The 7,656-nt window shown below is 46.5% G+C and overlaps 1 pseudogene; it reads right to left on the bottom strand.

Annotated features, from left to right (window-relative positions):
• Window positions 1-908: 908 nt before the first annotated feature.
• On the bottom strand, window positions 909-6,162 carry LOC119311325 (annotated as a pseudogene).
• Window positions 6,163-7,656: the final 1,494 nt, after the last annotated feature.

Here is a 7,656-nt window from a genome sequence, read left to right as displayed (position 1 = left end):
TCTATATTCGCATTGTATTGGTAGTATATACATTTGTAATAAATAGTCAGTTGTCTTGAAAAAAAAATTATAACTAGTGCTGCTAGAGGCATGTGTGGCTAAAGCTAGACATGAACTTATGAGAACTCAAATAAAGCTAGACATGAACGCTAAGTTCGCCAGTCTATATGTATGTAGGATATATACTCCCCTGGTCACTTCTCCAGGAACGAACCTCCCAAATTCCAGAGCAATAGAACATCCTAGGTTTGAGTCATAAGAGGAAACGCATTCGATTGAAACGGTTATCATTGTGGTTAAAGGTAATCTTGTAGTAGCATGAAAGGGAGTATCTGGAATGGGAATGGGTGGTGTTGGGATAGGTGTCAAACCACACCATAGAGTATGTCCACGCAGGGTGGGCCGGCTAGGCGACAAGTTGCAGGAGCCATCTCCTTTAGAAGGACAGGCTGTGACTGCTGTGTATACGAAGTTTGAGCAGCCTTCACCGCTTGACGCGAGCATGCTTGAGGCTTCTCCATGGCCTTCGCCACGCCTTGTGGTTTCCGTTCTTATTTTCACGTGATTTGGTACACCCCCTTGAAAAATCCCTAGTCATGGTTTGCATTCTAAACGGAACCCCCAAGATGTTGCTGTTTGGCAGATTTGGACTTAATTAACCTTAAGAGACACCAGCATGCCTTGATATTGTTCTTATTTTTAGAAAATCTGAAGAGGACTTACCAGTTACCACCTGTGCTCAGTCACCCTTCAAAATTTGAAGAGTAATATTCATTGTTAACCAGGAGTATGTAGTTGGTACAATGTCACCATCAATTTTGCTGTCTCAACTCAGCTGGCTACATTGCGATGCTTGTGGTTAACCAACCCACTTCCGTTACTTTGTTCAATAGAAAGAAGTATCTGAAACAGAGAAGGATCAAAAGGAACAGTCCTTCCATATCAAGAAACAATATTAAATCTCACATGCTGCAAAACAGGTTGTTTAGACAATAAGTACATATTTCGAAACAACTCAGTCCAAGAGGACATAGCACAACAATGAAGTTGGTTATCAGATCACATAATAAAACTAGTGCTAGTGCCATGCGGACGAAACCACCAGGGGCTTATTCTTCCATCCGAGGTAGAGCACCCCGTCCCTCTCCGCGAGCTGGTAGTTTGCCGAGTAGCTCTGCAGCAGCGTCCTGATGGTGGCGTTCACCAGCGAGCTGAGCGGCCACGGCCTAAAGCCGACCATCATGAGGCGCCCCTTCCACTTGCCGAAGACCTCGTGCCGCTCCACCCTCTCCGCACCCTCGCAGGCGACGATGTTCACAATCTCCCTCGCCAGGCAGTGTTGCTCCATGTTGATCCTCTTGTCGTCCCTTGGTAGCGTCAGGTCGATGGACTCGAATATGGCAGTGTAGTAGTCAAGCGTCTCTGTGAACCTCTGCTTGAAGGGGACCGTGTTCGTGTTGAGCTCCTGCTCCACAAGGGTTACCACCTTGGGAGACAAGCTTTTCACCAGCCTTAGGATCCGGTCTCGGTGGTTTGCCGTGCTCACAGCCTCATCCGGAATGTGGTGCAGCTCCAGGGTGAAGTTCACTGCGAGAGCTTCCCCAGGGATGACCATGAGATGCCCCTCTTCCACTTCATCACCAGCGACAGCAACCGAATGGAATTCAAAGGGAACCTTGCACAGACCAGCGATGTGTGATAGCCTCCTCCCGACTAAATCGAGCCCACCGCCTCGCGCATAGGCTGATAGTGAATCATCAATTCCTGTGATCCTTACAGTTGGTGGTCCACCGGGCCTGGTCACAAGAGCCTGAAGGAGAGGAATCCATTGAGCTCCTTGAGAGATACCAAAGTCGATTATATGGATCATATCTTCTCCCTTCACAGCCTCTGCAATTGCACCGTTTGCCGACATGTAGCCAAACTAGAAGTAAGGGCAGGCCTCATACAGGAAATGCATGTAGGACATGAGGTCAGAACTCCTTGGCTCTTTGCACTTCAGAGCTTTGTAGATCGAGTGGCCGGAGGAGGCAAGCCTGGCAACAAGTCCTTCCACAATGTAGGCTCCAAGTCTCTGATGTGGGTCACCAGATACTGAAACCATTTTCCTCAACTCTGGCACCATCATGTCTACCGCGGACATGTCCTTTGCTTCCACAGCTCTAGCACAAGATATCAGTAGTTTCTTCAAGTATCCATCTTGGCCTTCCACTAGGACCTCATCTTGTCCTTTATTCTCATGTGTAAGCTCGTCACCGTCAAAAGTATAATCCACAAATTGCACATTGATCATAGGATTGCTCGGATGATTGCTAATGGCAGTTGCTAAGGCAGACTCTGTATCAGCACATGCACCTCTGATTTTTGCACAGATCTCTTTAAGGCTTGCCAAGTGGTCGATGCTGATAGCCGTACTAGCACCATGCTGGTCCATGCGGGCTCTGGGGGCATTGAAACCTATCTTGAGCTTCCGAAGATTGGGCATTGCATTCGCTTCAAATTTCAGGCAAGGTACACTGCACCTGAGATTGAAGTAGTTGAGGACTGAGAACCCCACCTTGTCAAAGACAATCCTTTCAACAGAAGCCGTCTGCAAATACAACGATAGAGCAGTGAGGGCAGGCAAACCTCTGACAGCATCAATACCATCCCTTGGAAGATCCCTTACTGCAATCTTCAAGATGTGGAGCTTGCCAAGTTCTCCGATCCACTTTGGAATACGGGTTAATACACAGCTGTGTAGCGACCACTCAAACACCTCAAGAACTGGAGGAGGTACTAAGCCCTCCCAGGAGACTGTCACTTTTAAAGCATCGCAAACAAAAGCATTTTTATGACAGGGGCCATTAACCAGAGCTAGAGTTTTTAGGTTGGCATGTCCTGAGAGTTGAGAGCCCAGAGCTTCCATGCTTCTCTTCAGATGGTCTGAAGACGGTACAGAATAGGTCAGATGAAGATCTCGCAGGTTGTTCAGCTTGCCAATTAACCTCATGCTGCCAATCCAATCCAACAGATTTGTCATAACAAGCAGACTCAGGTGCAACAAGCTTGGGAGATGAATAATATCCCATGGAACGGCAGTAACTTCACTATCCAGAACTAGTGTTTCCAAACATTGTAGCCGTAGCATATGGTTTGGTAATTGTATGCAGATATCACATGCAATTTTTAAATATCTCAGTTGGAACAGATCTGAAATGCCAGTGAGGTTTATGGTGTTCCTATCACCATAACCGGATAATTGAAGGTTTAGCACGCGAAGAAGCTTAAACTCTGAAATAGAAGGCATACTCTCAAATAATCCAAAAATGGTAAGCGACCGAACTTGTGACCTTCTCATGTTTGCTGGTGTCTTCACACATTTTGCATCACCAAAGAGGAGAGATAGTCGTCGAACCTTTTGAGGAAGTGCCACATTCCTTCGACTAGAATCTATTACCATATTGAAATTTTCTTCTGAACACTTGTCTGCAATAAGATCATGTACCACATCATGAACAGTACAGGACAACACCTCATTGTTGTACTTGCTACATAGAGTTTGGATGAATCTTCTATTAATAAGTTCATTGAAATAGCTTGCTGCAACTTTCTCCATGTCTTGCCCTTCTGTTGTATGGATGAAACCTTCAGCGACCCATTGCTTCACCAAATCGTCCTTCCAGATTGTGTGGCCGTCTGGATACATATTCAGACACAGCAGGCATATCTTCAAATAGTGAGGAAGATTATTGTAGCTGAGGTTCAATGCTTGTCTTGTTCCTTCTGAAGGAGATATCCACAAACAGGAGCTTAACGAATCACACAGGTACGTCAAAAGATCCATTTTTATAACAGGCTGGCTTGTTAATAGACTAGCTATGCTGATTGTTGCTAGCGGCAAACCACCACATAATTCAACAATTTTGTTTGTAACTTCTTTGAGTCTTTAGGACAGTCACTTTCAGAGCCAAAAAGTATGCTAAAGAACAGCTTTCTTGAGTGATCATGATCCAGAGGCCTCATCTCAAAAATATGCTCCGAGTGATAACAACAACATGTTAATGCAACCTCTTCCATTTGTGTAGTTGTTATAACTCTGCTACCATGATTACCTTTTGGAAAAGCATCACTAATAATATCCCATGCTGATGCAGTCCATATATCATCAATAATAATTAAGTACCTAAATGTGAATAAAATTCATGCATGTCAAATACATTATGTTAGGATACTGTCAAAATTGGTTAAAATGAAGCAGAATTAAAACAAATTCGAAAAAAGAGCATAATAAGCATGCAACTCACTAGTACAACTAGTATACATAGTGAAACACATAAAGGATCATATCATCTCCAGAGTCCAGAATGCTCAGGGTGCACGTGAGAGCAAACTGCAGCTCAGGGTGTAACCGGGCCTATGGCATTCTGTGATGGATTGGTTTCACTAACACATGTGTAAGTTCCTGACACTAGAAGGTGTCGTTTTAGACACCGGCAAGGTCTCCAACAAACTTTATCCATCTTCTTTCTGTATATGCATGTTAGTCAAAAGATAATACTTATTTTATCAAAGCATTCTTTTGAAAAATCCAATAACTCTATTTTCACATTACAAATCGATATAATTGTCTGTATAAAAGCGGTCATAGTTAGAAAGGCATGGCTTCATTGTAGGAGGGTATGTGTCTATGAACGGAGGTAGAGGTAGTACCTTTTATCCTGTAGATGTTCCCTGATACTGTAAGCAAGTTCAAGTTCCTTGGAATATTCAGTGGGTTGCTGCCCCTGGACTTGCATGAGCATCTCGTGGAGAAGTCTCACCACATCAGGCCTTTTGGACACCCGGACAAAAGCTGTACAATCAAATTGCCCCCCAAATTTGTTGTACAACACTTGTGCAAGTGCAGTTTTACCAAGACATCCAGGTCCAAGAACGGATACCACCTTGAGTTGTTGATCCCCATCATTATCCAATGAGTCGATGAACTCGCTCACCCGATCATCAATTACCATGTCAGCAATTCCTCCGTACGCAGTCAGAAGCGTGCGATCGGCGGGTAAAAATCTACGCCTGAAGGTGCTGCAGCGGTGGAGCTCATACCTCTCATGCCGTTCAATCGCTTCTTGGATGTACATCCTGAAATCTGATATGAGTTCCATGATATGCTTGTACCACTTGAGCCTCTTGGGAAGACGAATGATGACAACACGAATGGCTTTGCAGACTGATCTGATCTTCCCACTATGTTCTGCTGGCACTTGAGCTATGTAGGCAATCTGTTTGTGCCACTTGAGTCCCTTGGGAAGTCTTCTTTTGGAGAAGAGCCTTTTGGGGATCTTAACATGGCGGCGGATTTTGCAGATGAACCTGGTAGTATTGATGCTGGCACGGGCAGGCTGCACACACATGTCCATGTTATCCTCGATGTCATAGGCCAGCTCTCGCGCCTCTTTCATCCAGCGCTTGGCCGTCAGGGGAAGGTCCTCTGCCTCTGCCATTTCAGCAAGGTACTCGCTTAAATCTTCAACATCTTCTTTGAGGAGGTGCATTCTGTCGTTAAACCGGCTCGGCAGCCTGCACCCCTGAGGAGCTAGCAGAATGCCAAGCTTCCCAAGAAGGGATCCCATGCCAAAGGGGGCCTCCATTGTAACTTGGCCACACCTTTGATAATTTGGGAAATCGACATTTCTGCATGGACTAATCAATCGGTGTGTCCAATCGCAGTGCCGACACTCCCATAAACCTTGGCAAAGAAATTTTGGCAAAATGTAGTCAGCGCCAACTATTTAGCAAAAATATCCTCCGAATTGCATCAGGCAAGAATGGAAGCATAGAAGCTCTCACCTTTGGTTGAATCGAAGAAGACACTTCCATGCTGCCCAAGCACCTCCTCCTCTGTTGGGAAGGAAGTGGAAGAAAATCTAGAATTGTAGATGCTTCTGTTGGTCAACCCTTCTTCCAGATCCGCTAGATCCACAAGGGAAGTAACCTGCCCAGAATACTCCACGGCCAGAGAATAACTGTGCTCTGCCCCGCTTTCCTGCAGCGCCGACCTCCACTCTTCCCCTTTCTTCTTGAACGCCCACCCCACCTCCATCACTCAAAAATGTAGATCCCTCCTCCGCACCATTGTTTTACTCTCGCCCTCAAGGTTTCGAGAAGCATAGGGGAGCAAACCGCCAGGTAAGGGGGAGTAGCGGCCCTACAGTTGGCCCAACGGACCTGCAAACGTGGCCCAGGCGGGAGTGGATAGCAGATCAGACGGTCCCTGAACTGCCAGGCCACATAGGGCATCACGAAAAGTATAATTTTTACTAAATGACCCCTGGGCCCGAAAGTACCTTTCTGCACCCGAGCTCAAATGAGCTCGGGTGAACAGTAAAATCAAAACTAAATCGAAAAAAATTCAAAAAATTTCAATTCTTTTTTGGAGAAACATTGACAAAAGTTTTAAGTGCTTGAAAAAATTCGTCTCGAAATCACATTCCTAGAAGGCGTGGTAAAAAAAAACAATTCCAGTGCTTCAAAATGCTTTTCAAAATAGCATTTTCACCATGTGCTTGCCGCGGCCATGGCGGGGGCTGAAAGAATGACCGGCGCAGGTCGGCACAACCCTAACATGAGGAGGGCCTGCGTCGTCGTCGCCTGCGTGGCCTTGGCGACGATGGCCTCGTTCTCCTCAACGGCGGCAACCTCGAGGGCGAACTCGGCGGCAACCCTCTTGGCCGATTCTTGGTCGAGTCGCTCGAGCTCCGCCACCGAGAGCTCCAACCTCGGCTTCTTTTACTTCGTCGCGGGATGCGGAGGTGGTAGCCGGGACGGCAGCTGCGGGTTGCTTCGGTGCGCCGACCATGGAGGAGGCAGGGGCAAGAGAGGCGGGACGGCTTTTGGGAAAGAAGGGGGAAATGTGAGCATTGTGTCCTCAACGAGAGGGCCGGGAAGGACAAGGGTGTCCATCCCGCCGTCCGCGTTGTGTCCGTTTTGACGCAAACGCGACCTAAGACTGGGCTGGAAATGGGTTGACAACAGACAAAAAATGAACTCTGGTCCGTTTGCGTCCGCGGGTTGAGGTGTGATTTATGTCGGTTTCGATTCCAAACGGACGCGGCCGGACAAGATGGGATCGCGCGTTGGATTTGCATAGTGGCATCTGCAGCCAGATATGTCAAATATGGCCCTTCAAACGCTCGCGTACGCGCCAGGGCGTGTCCGCGGGCAGTGACCGGGCAAGCATCAAATTTCACTTGCTGCATCCGAACATCTCATACCAGATTCTTAAATCCATACAAATACATGCAAACAAAATAACATACGTACTACGTCGATCACCTATCTACTCATCGTGAGAGATGTCGACAATCTTTGTGCCTAGCTCCGGCAAGTTTGGCGCCAGCTGCAGCTCTGATTCCTCCGGCGCTGATAACCCACAAGTGTAGGGGATCGCAACAGCTTTCGAGGGTGAAGTACAACCCAAATTTATTGATTCGACACAAGGGGAGCCAAAGAATATTCTTGAGTATTAGCAGTTGAGTTGTCAATTCAACCACACCTGGATAACTTAGTATCTGCAGCAAAGTATTTAGTAGCAAAGGTGGTATGATAATAAAGGTAACGGTAGCGACAGTGAAGATAAATGTTTTTGGGTTTTTGTAGTAGTTGTAACAGTAGCAACGG

This window comes from Triticum dicoccoides, chromosome 5B (assembly GCF_002162155.2).
Source record: "Triticum dicoccoides isolate Atlit2015 ecotype Zavitan chromosome 5B, WEW_v2.0, whole genome shotgun sequence".
Taxonomy (NCBI): Eukaryota; Viridiplantae; Streptophyta; class Magnoliopsida; order Poales; family Poaceae; genus Triticum; species Triticum dicoccoides.
This window is presented reverse-complemented; position numbering and strand designations above follow the sequence as displayed.